General features: G+C 43.3%; 1 protein-coding gene and 1 long non-coding RNA gene across 8 annotated transcripts in view; one reads left to right on the forward strand and one right to left on the reverse strand.

The window, feature by feature from the left end:
- The window catches only part of MYLK (myosin light chain kinase), a 281,125-nt gene that overhangs the window by 113,111 nt on the left and 145,018 nt on the right, over positions 1-22,996 (forward strand). The gene's annotated exons all lie outside the window — the stretch shown is intronic.
- Positions 12,572-18,729, reverse strand: LOC147577410 (uncharacterized). The gene is made up of 4 exons (XR_015240248.1): positions 18,623-18,729; positions 17,891-17,955; positions 12,884-13,039; positions 12,572-12,793 (listed from the first exon to the last, which is right to left on the reverse strand). It is a non-coding gene; the product is annotated as an uncharacterized LOC147577410 (long non-coding RNA).

Below are 22,996 nucleotides of genomic sequence, written 5' to 3' on the forward strand. Positions count from 1 at the left end.
ATCGTGTCTTTATTTTTTAAATTTCACAGTGGTAGTTTACCTATCAGGGAGAAATAGAGAAGGCTGGTGCTATCTGGATGCATCTGTCTCCTTACTAAGGAGGCTTTTAGGCACCTATTATTTTAACATGTTTCCAATTATCTTGACTTGAAATGGAAGCAAGATTCTGTGGCAAAATGAGCCATGAGAGATGGAGAGACCAAATTAGGCTCTTCTTACTCTGTGTGCTCACGGTGGCCCAAAGGGCAAGGTATGAAGTGCCAGGTTTGGCATTCATCAGTGCAGAGGCATAGGAGACATCAGTGTGGCCTGGCATAGATAGTTTCTGCAGGACCCAAGATGTTCACATTCCTTATAACATGCAACTTCCTTCCAACTTTAAATTAATAACTGAGATGCTACTTTTTAAAAAGTTGGCAAACATGAGTTGAGTTTCTTCTGTGCCCTGGATACCAGGACTACACAGAAAAATAGAATGTGATCCCCATGATCAGCAGTCTTGCAACTAATGGATTATCAATTTTGGTTACAGAAAATTAGACTTCTCCTCTCTGAAGCCTCTTCTAGCTCACTGTGTTCTTTTCCATTGCCACGTTCTAAAAGGGTTATATTCTGCACTCTGCAATTTAGAATGTAATTAGATGATTAACATAACATGTTTGGAAAGAACACTGGACTTGGGTTCTCATTTCTATGAAGTTGCCTTAAAACTTTCAACAAACCACTCAACCTCCCTGAGTCTCAGATCCCTTCGTATCAGATCACAAGTTTGGTGTCCATTAGGCCCTTTGGGATCTGAAATTCAATGATTTGTATACTGTCATGTGTGTTCCCTACTTCATATATCAATTTTTAAAAAACACACCTCAGTCCCACTTCCTGGTAAGTGCCGAGTAAAGAAGGATTATTTGTTTGGCCTCTGGATTTTCTGAATTTTAATCACTTACATCATTAAAGTAATGTTCCGCTTTTATTTATGGTAGACTTCAAGTGTTTGGAGTTGATTCATTTAACTAATGTTTATTGAGCACTTTACTATGAGTCAGGGACTGTGTTAGTTTAGAACAGGAAGGGTTTAAGGAGGCTAGACCCTCATTTGTGAAGATTATAGTGTTTGGGATCTACAAATCAGATTGGGAGTTGGATCAAATAATCTTGACAGTTGTTCCCATCTTTAACATTTTATTATTTTATTCCATTCCAACAACTTGGTTTGGAGTTTTCTTTGTATTTTGTTTTGATCATGTCTTATTTTTTAGTTAAGATATAATGACATATAGCATATTAGTTTCAGGTACACAACATAATGATTCAATATTTGTGTATATTGCAAAATGATCACTACAGTAGGATTAGTTAACATCCATCACCATAAATAGTTACAACATTCCTTTTCTTGTGATGTGAACTTCTAAGATCCACTCTTCCTAACAACTTTCAAATATATAATATGGTATTATTAACTATGGTCACCATTCTATACATTACCTCCTGTGACTTACTTATTTTATAACTGGAAGTTTGCCTTCACCCATTTCACCCACCTCCCACCCCCTGCCTCTGGCAACCACCAGTCTGTCCTCTGTACCTGTGAACTCGTTTTTAGATTCTACATATAAGTGAGAATTTAGATTCTACATATAAGTGAGATCATATGGTATTTGTCTTTCTCTGCCTGACTTACTTCACTTAGCATAATGCCTTCAGGGTCTGTCTATGTTTTCACAAATGACAGGATTTCCTTTTTTATAGCTGGATGATATTCTCATATATGAGAATATATATATATATATATATATATATATATATATATATATATGTGTGTGTGTGTATACATACGTATATATACACACACACACACACACACACACACATATATATATATATATGTATATATGTATGTATATACATATATAGTATCTTCCCACTAGAGTCTGGACCCCACAAGAGTGCTGTCCAGATTCTACTCTGCTGCTACCAGGGAGCCCATCCTGCTTCTGGCCAGTTATTGTCTCCTCCCTTCTGAAGTCACCGGAGGTTTTCTCACATTGTATATCTTTGGCTTTATGTGCTTGTCACTGGAATGAGAGCCCCTTGAGGGTGATTTCCTACGCGTTTTGGTGCTCTCCACAGGATCTAGGATGGTGCTCTGCCCATGGTAGGTTTTCAGGTTTCAGTAAGGCCTGAGTAGATTGTGGCTAACAAGGATGGATTTAAATACACTGGGGCACTATAGTCACCTTGGTGATGCCCAGATGCCATCCTTTGCAACATCTTTGCTGGGCGATTTGCTGGTTATCATGGGGAGCTGGCTTCTCTTAGGACCAGGGTGACAGTAGGAGGGCTGGGCTGGCATTCAGGTGCCTGGGTCTTTACTTCTAAGTCTCTCTGGCCCCCGAGCTTTAGTTTCCTCATCTATGAATGAGGAGATAAGACCAAATGACTCTCATGCTTCTTCCTGCTGTAATAGTCCATGATTCCATCAAGATAAAATTTAAATGAGGTTTAGGGTAGAGACCTAGTGGTTTCACTAGTGTGTCTGGTGTTCCATGAAGCTTTGACACTCAGGAAGGACGACTCCAATGGCTGGTGTACAGGTTAATTTAGTTCAGCAAACAGTAGTTATAGGTAGGATGTATACCTGGGATAAAAACATGACAGAGAGGACCAAGAGACTTTCCCTACATTCAAGGGATTCACATTCTCAAATCGCTGAGGCTGTGAATCTGCCCCTCCACGCCTACTCTACACACACCAGCCTTGAATGCCGGGATGCTGTCTGGGAAGGTAAGAAGTGAATTCTGATGTTGCATGTCAGACCTGAGAGCTCCTTCAAGTTTGAGCTCTGTGCCCTGCCCCTGCTCAAGAGCACATTGAAATGAAAGGGAGGGGGTGGGGGCTCAGTGACAGTGATTAGACACCTGTGTCCTCCTGACAGAGCTGTCTGAGTGGTGGTAAGGATGATGCCTCATTTTTTTCTCATCTTGTGGCGCACTGAGTCCCTGAGTGACTCCTAAGAGATGCAGGTCCATCCCTCTCAGAAGACTCCAGCAGGGTTTAGGGCAGGCCAAGGCAGCATGAGTAAGGTGGGGCCTGTTGGGTGCTGGTGTTTGAGATGGCAGGCACAGGCTTGGGAGGCAGGGCTGCTTGTGAAATGTGAAGGACTTGGCAAGCTCAGCCCCAAACCCTGGGAAGCCTGACAGGGGAGTAAAAAATGAGACTGGGAGAGTTGGAGCCAGGAAGGCAAGGAAAAGCAAATCAAATCTGGATCCTGATTTAAAAGGCATTAGGCTGAGCAGAGCCGGGCACCTGAACATACTTTCCACAGCCTGTCATGCAGGGCTTGCATCATCCGTGAGCAGCGAGGGGAGGTTGAGTCCGTGGGGACTGGTTCCCCCGGCTGCAGCCCCCACAAGCAGGCTGCTCAGAGGCAGACACCACTCCACAGAATACCAGAGGGCAGGGTGACCTGCCAAGGTTAAGTCCAGGAAGGAGAGGGGAGACACTGGTCTCTGGAAGTGGTGAACATAATGGCCCAGTGCCGGTCAGCCACACACACATATAACCAGTGCTGGCACTTGACTAATGACTTACTTGGGGCAAAGCTCTTTTATAATAAAGTCAGGTCAGCCACCACTACACTTCTACCTGCTCATTTCCAGCCAAGGTATGGTTATTGGAAGCTTGGGGTGAAATCTGGACATCTAGGTGCCTGAGTCATTGATGGAGACACTGTGTAGAGTGGTTTCTTACAAGGGGTCCATCAGAACCCATTGGGGCACTTGAAGTCTCCCACACCTTATCCCAAGGGGGTGAGACCAAGAAATTTGCATCTGAACACATTCACATCCCATACAGGTTATTCTTTAAGCCGCCAAAGGGAGACCATTGGAAGCAAAGGTCATGACCTCAGGCTTTGCTTCATGTTGGGGAGCATGTGGGAATGGCCAAAGCAGTGGAAAAGGAGGTACAATTTTTCTTCTGGGAATGATGTATCTGACAATTGAGAAGGTGTTCTCTCTCTTTTTTTAAAAAAAATGTTTATTTATTTTTGAGACAGAAAGAGCACAAGCTGGGGAGCTGCAAAGAGAGAAGGGGACATCCAAAAAAGCAGGCTCTGCACTGACAGCAGAGGGCCTGATGTGGGCCTCGAACTCACGAACCATGAGATCATGATCTGAACTGAAGTCAGATAGATGCTCAACCAACTGAGCCACCCAGGCTCTGTGAGAAGGTGTTCTCTTAATTGATGGGCTGCGCAAGCACATGGTTGACTCATATAGATTAGTGGTTCTCACTGTACCTGCTTATCCACATGTGTATACATTTAGTACATAAGCAGATACAGAGCATATCTGTGCCTTATACATAAAAAGGAAGATTTTTGCCTCTCCTCCCTAAACCCGATTTCACCCCCCTGGGGTGTACCCTCATACAAGATTAAGTTTTATAATGGTTAGAATCTTCGACTGGGATGGAGTTAAGGGATCAGAAAAGAGCAAAGGGAAGATATGGGGTAAGAATAGCACACAGAGATGAGTGCTCTACAGTTTGTGTAGTTGCAAAAGATGGGCTACTAATTTGACTATAAGCTTCCTAAAAATCATGATCAGGCGCAAGAACCATTTTGTCCTCAAAAAGTAAACCAGTTTCAGGGTGCATGTGTGGCTTAGTCGGCTAAGCATCTGACTCTTGATTTCAGCTCAGGTCATGATCTCATGGTTCGTGAATTCAAGCCCCATGTTGAGCTCTGCACTGGCAATGCAGAGCCTGCTTGGGGTTCTCTCTCTCCCTCTCTCTTTGCCCCTCCCTCCCTCCCTCTCTCTTGCTCTCTCTCAAAACAAATAAATAAGCATTTAAAAAAAAAGTAAACTGGTTGCTCAGGAGGTGCCATCACAGGACATAAGTAGTAGGGGGTCTCGAGATGGTGTGTGCCTATGTATATGTACGTACTTATCCTTGTGCAAATAAGGGGAGCGATCTAGATTTTTAAAGCAGTGAGAGATGCTATTTGGGCAGAAGAATAGAGGACCCTGGCTCTGTCACAGTCCTCTCTCCTGTGATTCTCTCCTAAAACTCACCATGGTCATCTGCCCTGCCTTTTCCCAAACTGGCTCACCTGTTTTTCTTCACCTCATCTCCTTTGTGGCCCTGAGATCTCTCTGTTTTACATGCCTTCATGCTCCCTGAACCTCTCAGTGCCCCCAGTCAGGTGAGAGGTGTGGCCTCCAGAGGTAGAAGTTGTGGGGGGGGAGGGTGCGGTAAGTAGACAGAACTCCCGCTGTGGCTGAAGGCCATCAGTGCCTCTGGGAGGCCTAGTTCACCTTGACTTCTTCTTCAGGAAGAAGTGGCCAGCCCTGTGCTCATAAGCATGTGCTTGCCAAGGCTCAAATGGTCATAAAATGTCAGGGCAGGACACAGAGAACCTCTGTGCATACCTTGTGCAATGGGGCCGTGGGAGGAGTAGAAAGACCATGGGCTTTGCAGCCAGGACATCTGGGTTTGAATTTCTTCTACTTAGTTCTCTAAGCTTCACAGATGAGCTGGGAATAATAATTCCCATTTCACAGCATGAGTGGGAGGGAGGGTTGATACAATAGAAGTGTGCCAGCACATAGTAGTTGCCTAATAAAATGATAGGCATTATACCAGTAATATGATCAGGCAGATCAGGATCTGCCATAACACCACTCTAAAAGTCTTGTTCTAAGAATGTTTTAAAGTAAAAATATAATATGCTATTTAAGAACATTTAGTGGGGCGCCTGGGTGGCGCAGTCGGTTAAGCGTCCGACTTCAGCCAGGTCACGATCTCGCGGTCCGTGAGTTCGAGCCCCGCGTCGGGCTCTGGGCTGATGGCTCAGAGCCTGGAGCCTGTTTCCGATTCTGTGTCTCCCTCTCTCTCTGCCCCTCCCCCGTTCATGCTCTGTCTCTCTCTGTCCCAAAAATAAATAAACGTTGAAAAAAAAAATTAAAAAAAAAAAAAACATTTAGAAAAGCAAAAGTAGAAAAAAGCTTAAAACTACTTACTCATCGTTCCACCTTGCTATATTATAATTTTGTTTGATGGTTCTTGTGTTTCTTTGTTAAGCTGGGGGTTTCTTTTGTTGTCAAGATAAGGATAACTATAGGATTTATAGGGGCAGGGGCCAGACTTGATTTTGAATTCAGTCCCATCTTTTTGTAGCTGTAACCTTGGGTAATTTGCTTAGTTACTCTGGAAGTCACTTTCCTATCTGTAAATAGGAATACTACTACCCATATTGTGGCATTGTTTAAAGAAAGTATATTTGCTGCATATGTCATATATATAAGTGCTTAATCACTGATAGTCATAATTAAAATCATTCATACTGTTTTGTATCCTGCTTTTTTCACCCAACACTTCGTTCTTCAAATCACTGTCAACATAATTTTAATGGTTAATATTCCATTAAATTCGACATACTACCATTTACTGAGACATTTCTCTACTGGTGGTTATTTAGATTATTTTTAATATTTCCTTTTACAAATTAAACTCTGATGAACATCTTTATATGAGGCTTTCAATGCCATATCCTGGGTTAGCTTAGTTTATAGCAGGGGGATTCGTGGAAGAAAGGCTTTGGGCATTTTTAAGTTCACATGCTTTCCATTAGGCTAGTCTTCAGCTAGCACTGGCATCAGTGAGGGATGAGACAGCCCCAGTCTTTAGGACCCATCTGCTCCTGCATCTGTGTTGTGCACACTCTGTCCTCGTGGCATGCCCTTCCGCCAGCATCTTCCTGCCTCACCTCTCAGTCTGGTTCTTCCCCATCTCTGCCACACTTCTCTCCGAGCCAGAATCCTTCATTGGGCCTCAGTCTGCAACTGTCCTCTGGCTTCACCTCCTGGTGCTGGCTTCCCAGTCCTGGTTAATTTATCAATTTATTAATTTATATCATTAATTTATTCAGTCACAAAAGAAGGACATGGTGCTCAATTATGCTCTCAAGAATACTCCTGTGGGAGTTGGGGAAGGGGCACTGGTGAAAAATCTTGTCAAAAGACTAGGTGGTATTGGAATAGCTTTTTGATATCTGGAACCTTCTTGCCTGTGATCCTATTACTCCCCTGAAAGGCTACAGTGGAAAAAGCATGAATTTAGAGATCTTGTACAAATAACTTACCTGCTTTGACCTTCATTTTCCTTACCTGTAAAATTAGCATAGTAATGAGGACCTTCCAGGTCTATTGGGAGGATTAAGTGAAATGATGTGCACAGTGAGGTCAAACGTCCATCCCTTCCATCCTGTGTAGCAGGAGGAAGAGTGGAAGGCCTTGGAAGGCCTGTGCTGTGGTCTTTGTGACCCTGCAAAAGTATTAGAACCCCAGCCTGACCTGCTTGTACGTTGCTTAGGAGAGGAGCTGAGAAGTGACAGGAAAAAGGTTTCGTGTGCAGTTCATGAGTTAAGAGAATATCACTTAATTGTGGGCTTGATGGAAAACATTATGTGAGGTTGGTTTAGATCTTTCCAGAGGTCTGCCAGCAACCTCAGAAGTGGAGCCTTATTGAAAACAGCTGGGGAGGAGGTTGGCGCCCAGCCTCTCCCTGCTTTTCCATGCCCCAGAGCTGTGTTGCTCTGTGGACAGAGCTCAGCCCCAGGACTCTGCCAAGGGCCCTGGCAGCCTCAGCTGGGGACAGGCGGTGGCTCTGCCCAGCTGCAGACTCCAGCTTAAAGGTTGAAACCAGTTAAACCAGAGAGGATTTGGCTAGGACTGCCAGTTAGTATTTCTTTCAGGGCTTGGAGTTAACCACTGACTTGAGTCCTTGCAGGATGAGTTAACTATTGTGAGGTTCTCTGGGCAGAGGCGAGGGCTGCCTGCTGGGCGAGTGGCACATGGACTCCATTGTCCTTTGAAGTCCTCTGAGCTGTCCTGCTGGGCTCCAGCTAGGGAATGAGGATGCTGTTCCAGGCACCCATGTGGAAGCCCCCCCCCCGCCCACCGCTGTGAAGGGCCTTCCATGGAGCATGCTGCCTGCTCTGCTACAGCCAGAGCCCATTTGGTCTCATTCCAAATGGTCACCAGCCATGCTGACTTCAGCTGAATTTTCATAAAGGATGGGGTGTCATTCTCTCAGCCTTCCTTTCTGAGGGGACTCACAGCTAGTCTCTTTTTTTATTTAGTCTCATCAAAATGTGCTCCTAGCAAATTTGCATAATTTGAACCTAAGTTGTTCAACTTTTTTGGTTCTTTGAAAGTAGAATATTCATTGTAAAAGTAAAAATTGAAAATACAGAAAACATGGAAAAGCAAATAATCCCACCACTAGAGATAATAGCTTTTACATTTTTGTAGATTTCCTGCTAATTTTTTTCTTTTATAACAGGAAGAAAGTATGTGGTTATTAAATGGCATCTTATCCATATTAAATAACTATAGTTTGTAAGCTCCCTTTTTACTTATTATTTAATGAACATTTTCTTACATGCCTCAAGATTATAATTTTTAGCAATGTATATAGTATTTTACCTTCTTGTTGTATTGTAATTATTTTAAATAGACTGTATTAGGCTTTGGATTTCTAGTATTTAATCTTTTAAATAACTTAAACTTACATCCATTTTCCAGGACATCTTTGATAATTCCTAAGGCAGATAAGAGACTTAGTGAATCTTGTTAAGTCTTTTGATAGCTATTTCCAAACTGTTAAGGTAGCCATATGCAATCAGCATGACTATGCTAATCTTATAAGAAAGAAAAATGGGGGCACCTGGGTGGCGCAGTCGGTTAAGCGTCCGACTTCAGCCAGGTCACGATCTCGCGGTCCGTGAGTTCGAGCCCCGCGTCAGGCTCTGGGCTGATGGCTCGGAGCCTGGAGCCTGTTTCCGATTCTGTGTCTCCCTCTCTCTCTGCCCCTCCCCCGTTCATGCTCTGTCTCTCTCTGTCCCAAAAATAAATAAACTTTAAAAAAAAAAAAAAAAAAAAAAAAAAAGAAAGAAAAATGAAGATCAGATTATTACCCTCACATCAGTAACATTTAAAAATTTAACTTTCCCCGACTCTCATAAGTATTAGTAATCACTTTAATTATTAACACACTTTAATCAAAGATATTACATTTTATTTTACATTTGCTTGCTGCCCTTTAAATTAAACATTTCTTTGTATATTTGGCTGCCTCATGAACTTCTTGGTAATATCCTTTACTTTTCCCATTATGTGTTCTTTTTATTTAGACATATAGACATTTTATATATGAAGAATCTCCACCTTTGTATTCTGTATATAATTTAGATCTTTTTGGTTTGATTACCTTTTAATTCTGGTCATGGCTTTACTTTTGTACAAAGGTTTAAATTTATGTAGTCACATATCTTAAATTTTTTTTCAATATATGAAGTTTATTGTCAAATTGGTTTCCATACAACACCTAGTGCTCATCCCAAAAGGTGTCCTCCTCAATACCCATCACCCACCCTCCCCTCCCTCCCACCCCCCCATCAACCCTCAGTTTGTTCTCAGTTTTTAAGAGTCTCTTATGCTTTGGCTGTCTTGCACTCTAGCCTCTTTTTTTTTTTTCCTTCCCCTCCCCCATGGGTTTCTGTTAAGTTTCTCAGGATCCACATAAGAGTGAAACCATATGGCATCTGTCTTTCTCTGTATGGCTTATTTCACTTAGCATCACACTCTCCAGTTCCATCCACGTTGCTACAAAGGGCCATATTTCATTCTTTCTCATTGCCACATAGTACTCCATTGTGTATAAACCACAATTTCTTGATCCATTCATCAGTTGATGGACATTTAGGCTCTTTCCATAATTTGGCTATTGTTGAGAGTGCTGCTATGAACATTGGGGTACAAGTGCGCCTATGCATCAGTACTCCTGTATCCCTTGGGTAAATTCCTAGCAGTGCTATTGCTGGGTCATAGGGTAGGTCTATTTTTAATTTTTTGAGGAACCTCCACACTGTTTTCCAGAGCGGCTGCACCAATTTGCATTCCCACCAACAGTGCAAGAGGGTTCCCGTTTCTCCACATCCTCTCCAGCATCTGTAGTCTCCTGACTTGTTCATTTTGGCCACTCTGACTGGCGTGAGGTGATATCTGAATGTGGTTTTGATTTGTATTTCCCTGATGAGGAGCGATGTTGAGCATTCTTAAAATTTTTTTTAACGTTTATTCATTGTTTTGAGAGACAGAGAGAGCCAGAGCATGAGTGGAGGAGGGGCAGAGAGAGAGGGAGACATAGAATCCAAAGCAGGCTCCAGGCTCTGAGCTGTCAGCACAGAGCCCGACGTGGGGCTCGAACCCACAAACTGTGAGATCATGACCTGAGCCGAAGTCGGATGCTTAACTGACTGAGCCACCCAGGCACCCTTGTAGTTACATATATTTATGGGTTCTGCCGTTAGTGTCAAGCTTGGGATCTCTAAGATTATATCTGCATTTCTTTTCTTTTTTTTTACTTTTAATATTTTATTTCAACCAAAATGGATGTTTCTATGTATAGTGTGAGGCAGGGATCTGACTAAGATTTTTTTCAAGTGATCCATATTTAATAATCCAATTTTTCCCATTAATTTGAAGCCACTTTTATCATATACTAAAGTCTCATGTGTAAAATTTGTTTTAGGATTTTCTGGACTGTTTTACTAACCACTATGTATACTCTTGTATCAGAACCAAAATGGTTTTAATTATTATAGCTTTTTAACATTTCCATATCTAATAGCATAATCCCACTGATTACTTTGAAACCAAGGGCAAAGTACTTTTCATTATTGATTCAAAACATACGTTGTTTAGAAAGTTTTGAAACTGTCATTATATGGGAACTTTGCACTTACTAAGTTTATTCCTAGATGAAGTGTGTGTGTGTGTGTGTGTGTGTGTGTACGTGTACTTTTTCTAACTGGAAATAGTTACTACATATGAAAACAGTCTTACTTTTTGAGTAGTTTATAACAGGATAAAGCCAATATCAGAGATATATGTGTAGACTTTAATGCTTTTATTATTGAACAAAAAAATACTAAAAATTAATGAACCATGCTTTCAACTCATAAAATCAAAGAATAGAACAAACTGAAGAAAAACAGAAGCAAGATATTTATATAGAGGAAGTAAGTTCATTATGAAGTAGGAAAATGATATTAATTAATAAATTTAAGGACTATTCTTGGAAATATGACATAGGTAAACCTAACCAGGCCAACCAAAGAAAAACACAAAATGTAGAAATGAGACTCTAACCACTGATCTGGAGTTGACAAAAATGACATTTTCATGTTTAACTTTGGTAATACACTTGAAAATCTTGAAAGAAACAGATTTTTCAAAGAAAATAGGAGCTGCCAAAATTGACTAAAAAAGAAATTGAAAACGTGAAAAGTTTCGTGGAAGAAACTGGAAAGGTTGAGGAAATACATCCTGAAAAGATGCTAGACCAGATAGTTTCGTGAGTGAGTTTATGAAACCCTTCAAGGAATGCATCATTCTAAGCTCTGTATTTGTAGCACAAAGGTTATTTATGTTACAAATGGAATATTTCTTTCATGTCGTCTCTCACCTTAATGCATTCAGTTCCATTAAATTCTTAGAAAACTGGGACTTGGGTTGGAAGGTATCCCTGACTGACAACATCCCAGCCAGATGGTTCTCTAGCCTCCTTATGGACGCTTGTGCAGATGGGGATCTACCATGTTACATTTATGTTATCCCTCCTTGTATGAGCCTAAATCTGCCTGCCTACATGATGGACCCATATATCCCTGTTCTGTCCTCTGGAGCTGCACATCACAGAGAGTCTGTTAGATAAGAGCTCTTCATATATTAAAAACAGATATGCTCTTATTTGGTGTGTTTTATTTCAGGCTAAGTATATCTACTTCCATCAGTTAATCTCTATGTTCCTTCAGTAAATTTCTGTTGAACACCTACAAGGTGCCAACAGGGCAGTGACCACTTTGCAGATCATGAGCCCCTTCATCAGTGTTCCATTAATGTGTGGCACTTGTATGTGGTGGTCAGGCTGAATGGGACTGCCTTCTCCTTATTTGGACACTGTGCTTTGTTAGTGGCTTGAGAGTGAGTAACATTTAGGAGACTTTGGCCCAGCAACTTTTACACGTGAGCTACCGCCACCTCAGATTTTGCCTAGTTGAGGATTTAGAACCTTCACATGACTTGTTCTCTTTTCATTTCTATTTATTTGGACCTTTGGCCCTTTAGAATGTTGATTCTGTTAGCTAACATGTTATGCTCTGCAGCTCTCTGGGGGCCAGTATTGATGCCAACTTCAGTTCTCCTGAGCAGACTTGTGTAATCTTCATTCAAGTAATTAATAAAAATGTTGATGCAAGGGAGAAATATGGAGTCCTGGGACCTACCAAAGAGACTGTGTCATTAATTTAAAAATACATATTATTGATCACCTAGTGTGTGCCAAGCAGAGTGCTAGCAGTTGGTGATTCATCGGTGAACCAAACCATTATAGTTCTTTCTGGGGGCAGCAGATACAGCCTATTGCTGGGACAGATGAGAGTAACCATGCATAGAATGAATGATACAGTGTGATAAGACCCTGAAGTAAGAACACACAGTGCCATGAGAACATAACAGCATGACCTCATTTGGGAAATCAAGAAAGGTGTCTCTGAAATGACACTTGAGCTGGGAGAGAAGAGAGATCAGCCAACCATCTATCCACTCAGTAGTGGATTTAGTAGTCATGCTGGGTATGGAGAGAACTTCAAAAGAGGTGTAATGTCTAGTTCCCCCTCTTGAGTAACTCACAGTCTTACAGGGAGTGGTGCCAAATGTGCCTGGAATAAACAAAATCATAACCTGTGTTAGTGGTAAAGGTGCTGTCATCCCAGATTGTTGTGAGCCATTCTGACTTAAAGTATTCTCACTTTTTCCAGTAAAGTCATCCAGCTATCCTTGGAGTTCCAATATTTTGATGTTGAAACTTTTATAACACCGACTCCTTTTTGCACCTGGAGGCTGCCCATAAATCACTTGTCAGATAATGCGTCCTGATTCTATGGAAAATATGGTCACCGTGCTTGCTGTGGGGCAGAAAGAAATATGAAATGGTGATGTAATGGCGATTGGTTGCCCCAGATTTTCTGAAATAGGCCTGATTTTAAACGGTCCGTTTTGAGATCAGATAAATGTCTGCTGGCTTTAAAAATGTAATCCCTTTAGATAATAGTGTAGGTGCAGGAAGTTGGGAGGTGGGGGAGATTAGAGGGGGCTGGATAGTTGGAGAGGCTTTCTAGAGAGGGAGGGAGTGGTCCTAGGGGAGTGGCAGAGGGGAGGGATGGAGCATCTTGGACTTTCTCCTCACTTGGTTCTACTAGCCGTGCACATTGCTAGGGTGTCTGTCCTATTCACCTAGCAGTGTATGGTGTGTGCTTTTGAAAGGGCAAAATTAGGAGGGTAAAGCTGATGTGTGACACATCCTATATGCAAATATAAAAACTATAGTTATCTCCTTTTGCAAAAGGGAGATAACAGAGAATTGGTTGTATTGGCATTTAGCTCTGACTTTGGGATATTTTTCTGGGCTTTATAAATAATTACTACCTACTGAGAGACGGAGCTCTGTCCCCAGTATCCAATCTGCAGGTGTGTTTGGAGAACTAGGCCCTCTTGTGGCCAGGGGTCAGGAGTAGCAGTGGTCTGAGCCCAGAGTGCTCTTAGGGGTCTTTGACTTAGAGCAAGCCTTGGTGAGTCGCGCAAGTCAGACTTCCCTGTGTTCCATGGGTCTTCCCCTCAGATGACCCAGCAGGGCAGTCAGAGCCGAGAATTCTCTCTGCCATGGCCCGCATTCGTGGCTTGCACCCTGGTGGCAGATCCTGCCAGGGGCAGCAAAATCAGTTCAAAAGAAGCTGAGTGAGGGCCAAAGCAACATTGGTTTTTTCCATTTCTCCTTGTCCAGCAAAAAGAAGGAAAAAAATACCGACTTTGGAAATGGGACCCTGGCCCTGGACCCAGCTGTGAGGCTCTTAAAACAGAAAACGGCTTTGGAATAAACAGTGCTCTCATGCTTGCGTCCTGCAGCTCTCTGGGGGCCAGGAGTTCTGGGGCCCCAGGCGTGCCCATTCCTTCTAGGCTGTAGACTGGCCTGGCTCCCCTCTGTCTCCGGGGCAGGAACCCCCTGACTTGTTCAGGCTGCAGCAGGCTTGGTGGAGGGGGCAGGGAGTGTTACAGGAATTCCCAGAGTCTGGGGGCTCCCTGAGAAGGTGAGTGGTGTGGGTAGAAGGAGCTAAGCTTTTCTGGAATAACGTGGGCTCTCTAGGGACATAAGTTTACAGATCCTTTTCCCATACCCAACCTGAAGATGACCTTTTTAAACAAACAACAGAAAGTATGAACCAAGCAATTTCTCAGGAGCCCCCAGGACCACTCCCAACAGTCGGCTTCCCCCCAAAACATCCCATCAGCACATTCTTCCCTAGGACTTGCTTCTCCTGCCACTTCCTGCCACTCCCCAGGGGACCAACCTCACCCATCTTTACCTCTTCCCCACCCCTCTCGTCAGGCCTGGAGGTGACTATGGCTGACTTGCTTCATTCAGTAAAGGCCTTATGTAGGGTGACCCTGGTGCCTGCCAGTGTGTCTAACAGCTGCTTGGACTGCACCTGGAATTCTCTCAGCTGGTTGGCCTCAGCAGTTACCTACACTGAGGTGGGGGCAAGCCCTGCCTACAGACTCCTTAACCCACGTTAGTAACAACAGCTTTTATGTAACGGTGGCACTGCTTTTATTTGTTCCAGTTCTCTGTGACAAGAAAAGGAGAGCAGATGCTCCAGCTTTCTGTAGATGTCTGTTCACCATCCTTCTTGGATTAGGGATGTTCTAGGGGTTGGGGAAGAAGGCCTATTTGGGCTGCAGCGCCCCCCACATAGCAAACCTTCGAGCTTCTCTTACAGCAATCTTGGAAATGGACTGGCTGTGAATCCCTCTCTACCAGCTGGGGGTTGTTTAGGCCAAAGCAGGATCCACTGACCCTGTTCACCGGCTCTGGGGGTGTAGGAGGCACCTAGACTTCTAGGCAATGACTATAGCTGCCATTTGCAGGGCTGGCCTCCTCTGGGGATGAACATACTTGGTACCAGCTCAGCTGGGCCCCAGTCCCTCTGGATCCCTGAGGATCACATAGGTGAAAGGGACATTGGCAGGTTGGGGGAGGGGGAGAAAGTTTGAATTTTGTTTTGACTAAATAACTGGGCAGCATTTCTCCTCCATTTTTTCTAGATGCTTCTTCAGAAATAAATTTCAGTGGCTTGGACTGGGAAGTCTAAATCAGCTTTAAATGAGTGTTTTGAACTAGGATTCAAACCCCTCTGATATTCCCCTGCCCCCAACACGCCCCAACACACACCCAGTGAAGCACCACATGCACAGGCATGCTCACAGTAGGACCTCATTTGAGGGTCTTGGCAGTTGTTTCTTCTCTCTTTCCTGTGTCCCCTGGAGTCCTGCCCTGAAATTCCTGAGCTTGTGTAAGAACTTCACCGCGGACTAGATCAAGCCAAAATAGCTGCCCTGGTTATACCGGAACTGTCTGTGGAGGGACATTCAGAGAACTGGAGGGAGCCCCAGGGCTCTGCTGGCCTGCACCTGCACCGCCCCGCCTGGGATCCTCCTTGGTTCAGGAGTCACCTCTCCTGGCCCATCCCAGCATGGGGTCCCTGAGGGGCTGCCAGAAGGATCAGCAGAGCTACTGGGGACCATCTGGCTTCTGGTAAAGCTTGAATGGCTTGTTCTAGGGACCCAGCCCTTTCAGTCGCCCAGCCCAGCTCCCTTGGAGCACAGCACTGTGTTGAGAGGTGGCCTGGGATTCCTGCTGTAGTAACCACAATGATCCTCTCTCTCTATATGCTCCCACAGTCCTCCACACAAGCCTCTCTCAGGGCGCTGTCTATGCTCTGACAGGCTGCGCACCCCTGTCATCCAGCACACCGGGAGCCACTCCTGGCTGGAGAACTTGCTGTGTTCATCTTACTGCCTGGCCCAGAGAGAAAGCCTATGTGGGTAAGGACAGAGTGGGGCAGAACTAGGCAGGGACCAGGTCGTGCAGGGCCTTGGGAGCCATAGTGACTGGATTTTATTCTAGTGCAATAAGAAGCTGTTGGAAAATTTTTAAATAGAGAAGTAACTTTGGTCTCAATTACATTTTTTAAACTTTTATCTCTTGATTTTAATACTTAAAGCTATTGTGTTACAGGCAATGTAGTGTTTGGCAAAGGGATACACCTATAGGTATTTGAAATAAAACAGAATTCAGAAATAAGTCTACATACATATGACTCATTGATTTTTTTTTTTTATCGTGTAAAACATACATAGCATAAAGTTGACCATTTTAACCATGCTTAAATGTCCCATTCAGCGGCACTTAATGCCCCCACCACCCATTCTCCCAAACTTTTTTCATCTTAGAAACCTGAAACTCTATACCTATTAATAATAATTCCGCATGCCCCCTCCTCCTACCCCCAGCAACCACCGTTCTGTTTTCTGACTACTCTGGGTACCTCCTAAAAGTAGAGTCAGGCAGTATTTGTTCTTTAGTGACTGGCTTACTTCATTCAGCCTGATGTCTTCAGGGTTCATTCATTGTATTGTGTATCAGAATTTCCTTCCTTTCTAGGGCTGAATAATATTCCATCCTATGTGTGTACCACCTTTTGTTTTATGCATTCATCTATTGATGGAAACCAGGGTTGCTGCCTTCTTTTGTCTGTTGTGAATAATGCTGCTACGAACGTGGTTGTGCAAATAACCATTCAAGTCCTGGTTTTCAGTTCTTTAGGGTTTATACTCACAAGTGGAATTGCTGAATTATATGGTAGTTATATTTTTAATTTTTTGAGGATCCTCCATACTTTTTTTCCACAGCAGCTACGCCATTTTACATTCCCCCCAACAGTGCGCATCCCCCCACAATGTTCCCCCCAGCATTCCCCCCAACAGTGCACAGGGCTCCAGTTTCTCCTTGCCACCACTTGTTATTTTCTGGTTTGTTTTTTTTTTTTATAATGACCATCCTTAAAATGTGCTTTTATAAAAAAGAAAATGGAAACTTGTAAAATTATGGCAACATAAACAAAAGCAGATGAGAGAAGTCAACAGGTTGATGGACAATGGAAAGTGAATAGATGACTGACTGGCTTTGGCTTCAGCATTTTATGTTGTGCAGTGCCTGTGGTTAGGGGAATGGACAACAAGAAAAATAAGCTAGGTTGTGCCAGAAAATTCCTAAAGGGCTGAGGAATTGGAGGCATCAAGTACTTTCAAAGCTTGGGTTGTGCAGTGAAGCTGAAAACTGGAGGGTTGATTAAAAGTCTAATAAGAATCAATTAGGCCTGGATCCCCTCCTGTGCTCTGTGCACCAGACCACTACTCCTTCTCTACACTCTGAAAGACCAAAGGTTCTCTATGGAGAGACTGAACCTGACCAACTCTCAACTCCTGGACACAAGGCCCAGCTGAAGCCAGAGGTCTACGGGCAAGTCAGTATACTAAATAAGAGCCTCATGGCCTTCCCTCACTCCCAGTGCTAAATGCTGGTAGACAGATGTAATTACCATGTCCCCATCACCACCATCAAAGCAGCAAATGGGAAGATTCTTCTTTGTGGAAACAGATCATCTCGAGAGAGAATTTCCACAAAAATTGACAGTTGAGGGTTTTTACCACTTTACTGGGAGGCCCAACAAGTTGCCAAGGCCCCACCTGTGTGCATGGAGCTTTTTAATTTCTTCACTTATACATATGAACATCAGTGGAGGATCATCAGATGTTCAAGGGAAGCCTCTGTTAGGAAAGAGACAAAAAGAACCAAGAAAGGAACCAGATAGAAATAGAGGCCACAAAAAACAGAAAACTTTGAAGAAATTTAATCTCACCTTAGAGATAAGATGTTGCTTCCTTTAAACAAGAAGAGGCTATTATTCAAAACAGCTTTGAAAAACTGAAAAAGAAAGAGTTTTTTGAAGTTAATGATAGCCAAAATAATAACTTCAATAGACTGGAAAATAAAATTGAGCATATCTTCTGGAGAAAACAAAAATAAGGAAGAAGGAAATAAGTGAGAAAAAAAAGAAATGTAGAGGGTCAACTGGTTGGGCTAGTATCCAACTCATAAGAGTTCTAGAAGAAGAGCATTTAAAAAAAACACAGTGGAGCCAGAATTGTCAAAACACAAATTCCTAAAAATCAAAAGACAAAGTTTACCAATAATGAGAAGACTATTACCAAAGATCCAATATGAGTGAACAGAGAAGGCACCCACACAGGGCCGCCTGGGTGGCTGAGATTGTTAAGTGTCAGACTTAGGCTCAGCTCATGATCTCCCAGTTTGTGATTTTGAGCCCTGCATCAGGCTTTTTGCTGTCAGCACAGAGGCTGCTTGGGATCCTCTATCCCCCTCTCTCTTTGCTCCTCCTTCTCTCTCTCTCTCTCAAAAGTAAGTAAACATTTTTAAAAAGAGAGAAAGCACCCACATAAAGGCAAATCTTCATGACATTTTAGACTGTCAGAGATAAAAGGGAAGATTCTAAAAGTTTAGAAGTAAAACTTCTAAACACACATGCGCGTGCGCAGCACATCAGAGATGAACGATCGGTGTGGCACTGTACCTGTCAGTAGCGACACTGGATGCCAGCGACATTGCTTTCAAATGCCATGAAATAATACCTTCAAAACGTTGAAGAAATTTTTTTTTCCATTTAGAATTCTATTCCTAGATGAACTGTAAGTTGAGCATAAAGTTAGAATATTGACACTCAAAAATGCCAGGTTTAAAAATTGTAACCTTCTATGCATTCATTCTTAAGAAACCACTGGAAGAGGATATATTCAGTCAAAATGTTGATAGACACCAGGAAATGTCCAAGAGATGGGGAAGGACCACTATCCATCAGGCTTAGAAAGCATCCAGTTTAGATTGGAGGAGGAGGACAAAATATTCCAGGAAGGATATCTCCAAAGGAGAACAAAATCAAAGCAAGTGGTGAATTAATTATCTGATGTGTTTGATCATTATTGAGAAGAAGTTTATAGTTCTCCTAAGAAGTTGAGGTTCTTAAAAAAGCTAAGAAAAACAAAAGTATGGCAGTTATTAACCCTAGAAAAAATGAAAAGTTCAAAACATTTAATTGTAATATACTCTGCAACTGGACAGTGAGCAAAGTTGAAATGAAAAAGTACTATACATTGACATAAAAAATTTGTGATGTTATTATTGGAGGTTAGGGGAGGTGTTTAAGGGGGAGGGGGATTTGAGAGCTAAAAGCTCAGATTCCGTACAGAGAAGTTAGGAAATAATCCCTAAGATTAAAAAGAATAAAGTAGTAGTTATGTATGGCTGTTGTTTAGAAATATGGGAGAAAATACCAGAAGAAATGGCAGCAAGAGTTGAAGATGATTCTCTAAAGGAGGTAGAAATTAGGGGTGGGAGGGGTGGAGCAGAGGCTTGCTTTTTTGTTGTTGTTGTTGTTGTTATGACTTCTAGTACCAACCGATATTTTGGCCATGTACGTGTATTGTCTTGGTAACAATAAAACCATTAAAAAAAAAAAAAAACATGTTTGGGGAAAAAAAAAAAGCAAAACATGTTTGATCGTGTTTTTCTGCCCAACGGGCAGTCAGACACTGACATTGAACAAGGAGCAACTTTTGACTCCTTACCCGGCATGATTCTCTATGCGGATCAGGATACTTTGGGGCAACTGGGGCCTGGAGAGGACATTCTGCCATAAAGTAGCAAGCTCCTGTGTCTGCTCTCTGCCCCTCGTGCCGGGTGTTTTCTGACAGTATCGCAGAGACCCTCTTCTGGCCATATTGATGCAGACAGCCTGAAAGGTCCACTTTCAAAACCCCACCTGCTCCCTCCCTTCCTCACAGCCTGCCAGCTGGGAGAATCCAGGCAGAATGCACGCTTTGTGTGGTAACATGTATGTGGAGCAGGTGTTGGGTCAGAGGGGCAGCCTGGAGAGACTAAAAATTGGAAATCAAGCCAAGGGGACCGAGTCAAGAGGTTTTGGGGTGGTTGGGACCCTCGGCTCATTTTTGCCCACCTCTGCTTTTAAACGGAATACTTCATATTCTCAGAGAGTCCTCATCATACAGGACCTTTCCAGTATGACCTGTGGCCAGTTTTAGAGTCTTATGGTATCTGGGCTCTGCTCTTTGAGGGGCAAGGAGGCATTGCCAAATGGTCTGCGTATTGTTTGGGGAGCAGTCCCGAGATGCATCTGTTCTGCCAGTGAGGTATGTCTGTCTCTCCTTCCAGGTCCAGCCACGACTGGCTAGAAACTCCAGATTTATTACCCCAGATTTATTTCCTTTCTGACACTCACCCATGCCCTTGAAATTCCAGGCCTGCATTAGTCAGTGAGGCAGAAATCAGGGGATAGTCTCTGTCTCCAGGGTCCACGTGGTGTTACAGGAGTGGAATGGTGGTGCAGTGAAAAGTACAGACTGCGTGTTTGTTGTGAGATGTGCTCTGTGATGCTACATAAGAACAGTGATCGCTTCTCAAGTAAATATAATAAGTCCATTCAACTAAAGCAGAAGCTGTTCTCAAAGTATTAGGTTTTTACCTAATTGAGAGTGTAACACCTTGAGGGTGTCTTTAAGGATGTGAGTTGTACAGGACGAAGCCCAGCAAGCCTGGAGGTTTACAAGTATGCATGTTTCTTAGGGCATTTTCACACTGTCAATAAAGCTGGGAGCTGAATGGGTTCTGGGATACCTTACTATGAAGAATTATTTACTCTGAGGAGAAGAGAGAGATCTAACTTGTAGACTTTCTTAATAATGTGCTTATCTCAGTTGATCATTAACTTTTCCATGCAAGTGGATACTGGTATCATCCCATCGTACAGCTGTGTAAACTGAGGGCCACGTAAGTTAAATAACTTGGCCCAGGTTAGGCAACTGGTAATCGGTGCAGACAGCATTCATACACAGATGTGTCTGATTCCAGAGACAGTATGCCTTCCCAAATTAGGACTCTTGTTTGCAAGTGACAGAAACCACCTCTACCTGGGCTAAGCAAAAGAGATCAGTTGTCTTATACAACTGAGTGAATCCTGAGTCCAACACAGTTCAGTCAGGCAAGGTCTCCATCTCTTTTCTTCACTGTGCGTGTAATGTCTTATTCAGCAGGTGACTTCCTCCTCTTGGGTGGGGGCAAGAACACAGGGGCGGGGACGGGAGAAGAGGATAGCTGTAGATAGCTTCAGGCTTGCATCTTCCCAGCTTGAGATCTCTGTGAAAAGAGACAGCTTTGGTCTCCCCTTATTCTAACTTAAAACTGCAGTGAAGAGCTCTGATTGGCTGGCTTGGATCATGTGTCCATTTTTGGAGCCCAGGCACACTGGCCAGGAGGCAGCTGACTGACTGGTGTTCCCACCGTGTGGTAGGCAGAGGGGCATGGGGTGTGCGGCTTACACTGGGGAAGGTGGGCAGGAGATCTCGAGCAAGTCAAACAAAACCAAGCCACAGCCCATATTTGTTAAAATCTCTGCAATGCCACATGCCTCCTGTTAATATTTTAATATGTCTGAGAGCATATCTCAACCCAGTAGCAGAAATGGAGAGCTCCTGGGCCAGCCTCATCAGCTGGAGAGGCCATGTCCTTGAAAGTCATCATGAGAACGAGTAAACCGAGAACCCCAGGGCTTTGTGAAGAGAGGCTACTGGTAGGGCTTAATAATCCTGCAGCCACCCCGGAGCAACTGGGAGTTTAAACAGAAGAACACTTGCCGTCATAAGGCAACTATGAAGTTACAGGAACTAGGAGAGCAAATATGTAAGGAGTCCTGGTTACACTTAGGATTTTGTTTCTTTGTTGGACTGCTTCAGGTGTTTTTAGGTGTTTGTATCATTAAAAGGGAATCAAATAAAAAAAGTTGCATGCATTGGTAAGCTTGATTTAGATAAAGGAAAATAGATTTTTTTTGAAAGATTCTGAAGGGCCTGAGGTGTAACCCAAGGCTGCCAAGACATCGCCTGCCTTGTGCTCTGAGTGGGATGAAACATGAAGTTCTCAGACTTGCACATATAGGGGTGCAGGGGTGCCCATGTCTTGGGCCATGGAACTTGCCATAAAAAGTGGAAGTGGCTGATCACAGAGGGAGACTTTCGGCATCTGTCCCTGAAGACATATGTGGCATTTGCTGAGCCACTTTGAGGAATGGTTCTTTACATTCTGATTTTATTTTTCATGGAACCACTTTTGCCCTCACTGTTTCACCTTGGACTAGGGGCAGGGTGTGCCAGAATTTCAGCTTCTCACTAACTGCTGTTTTTGGCTAGTCTGATTTCTTCCTGATGGATTCTGTGTGTTCAGTTAAGGCTTTTGACTTTTGGCAACGGGATTATTCGAAGTGCCTGCCTGTCTATAGGGCTGTGTGCCAGTTGCTAACACAGACACAGACCCCCAAGCTTGGTCATGCCATGCCCGTGGCTCACCCTTCACTCTTCACCCTCATAATACATCCATGATGTCAGTTTTATAGACATTTTTTGTGGTTGAATTTGTTTGGGGTGTTAATGTTTTCATTCTCCTTTCTGTGTATCATATGCATTTATTTATTATCTGAGTGAGCTTATACTTGGAGTTGGGGCAGAGGATTCCTCTTCAACCAGTTCCTCGGCACCATTGGTTTATTTCCCGTTATTTTTTAGTTTTCAAATCACCAGCCCTGACCAAGTAATATATCATAGGGGAACTTGTTTGTTATGTAAGAAACAGCCTTGAAATAGGGTAAGAAGTTCAGAATCTTGTGTTGCAGGCAGTCAGGGAATTATAAGCCGGTAGACAGTCACGTTGCAGAGTCGGTATTGTCCTGCTCAGGGGAGAAACTTCCACCTAACAGGTTTCTGAAATGTCCATCTGCTGGGCTCAGCCATTCCCAGCATCGATTCAGTGACTCAACAAGATTCCAATGGATAGTCTTGGGTAACCCCTCGAGTCTACTGTTCCCAGCCCCGAAGTTTTTTAG

Source organism: Puma concolor, chromosome C2, assembly GCF_028749965.1.
Source record: "Puma concolor isolate L17-30 chromosome C2, mPumCon1.1.hap2, whole genome shotgun sequence".
NCBI classification, from domain to species: domain Eukaryota; kingdom Metazoa; phylum Chordata; class Mammalia; order Carnivora; family Felidae; genus Puma; species Puma concolor.